Here is a 917-nt window from a genome sequence, read left to right as displayed (position 1 = left end):
ATCAGCCTTTTCCAGCCTCCTGTTTTCTCTCTTCTTTGCCCTGCTCACCCTGCCCGCCTCTGCCCACCACCCCCAATCTCCAGTGGCATCACAGAGCTTGAAATTGGATAGTCACTTCTCTTGGCCCGCTCTCAATCTAAGTCAAGTTTCCTAAGGAGTCAGGAAATACATCAGGACGTCAGAGCGGAAGCTACTGCCAGCTTGGGGATTATTTCAAGGGTCATAAATGAACTAATTTTTTTCGTGACAATTTGATGGGGAGATGTCAGCCTGCTGCTCTTACAGGCTATGCATGCCCACATCTGTCTTCCACGTGTGAAAGCCTCTACAAATCATGGAGACAGAGCAGGGGACAGCAGCCCAGGACTCTCTCATTCACTTGTGATCTCCTTTCTGTCAATGTGCCTGCTCTGCGCTCGCCCCCGCGTTGATCTTTTATCTGCTTTTGAGGTTCATTTTTCTCTTTTGCCAAGCTGTGTCATGACAGCCAACCTCCTGCTGGAGCTTTTCCTGAGGCGACTGACGCCTAAACAAAGAATGTCAAAATCATCAAGTTATACTTACTTTTTCTAAAAAAACCATTCTCAATGATTAAGCCAAATTTCCTATTACCATGAAATAGAGTGAAAAGTTACAGTTAGGGTCTCCTGGAAGCCAAAACTCTGAGGTAAGGTTTAACGTTTGAGGAGTGCTGCTGAGATCAATAATATGGTAAAGAGGCAGAAGTGGAAGCAGGCAGAGGAACAAGTTGTTCTAGAGGAACAAGTTGTACTAGGAGGCAGCTCAGCAGCCTTGAGTACAGGATATTCTGACAGAAATGGCTCATCAGAATTGTTCCACTTAATTGTAGCCGTTTTGGTAGGTGTATAGCAATGGGGTACAGCAGATCTGACTGTTCAAATCATTGGGTTTTTTTT

This window comes from Elephantulus edwardii, unplaced genomic scaffold (genome assembly GCF_000299155.1).
Source record: "Elephantulus edwardii isolate Elephantulus edwardi_28Jun2011 unplaced genomic scaffold, EleEdw1.0 scaffold00121, whole genome shotgun sequence".
Classification (NCBI taxonomy): Eukaryota; Metazoa; Chordata; class Mammalia; order Macroscelidea; family Macroscelididae; genus Elephantulus; species Elephantulus edwardii.
Note: the sequence above shows the minus strand (reverse complement) of the source record.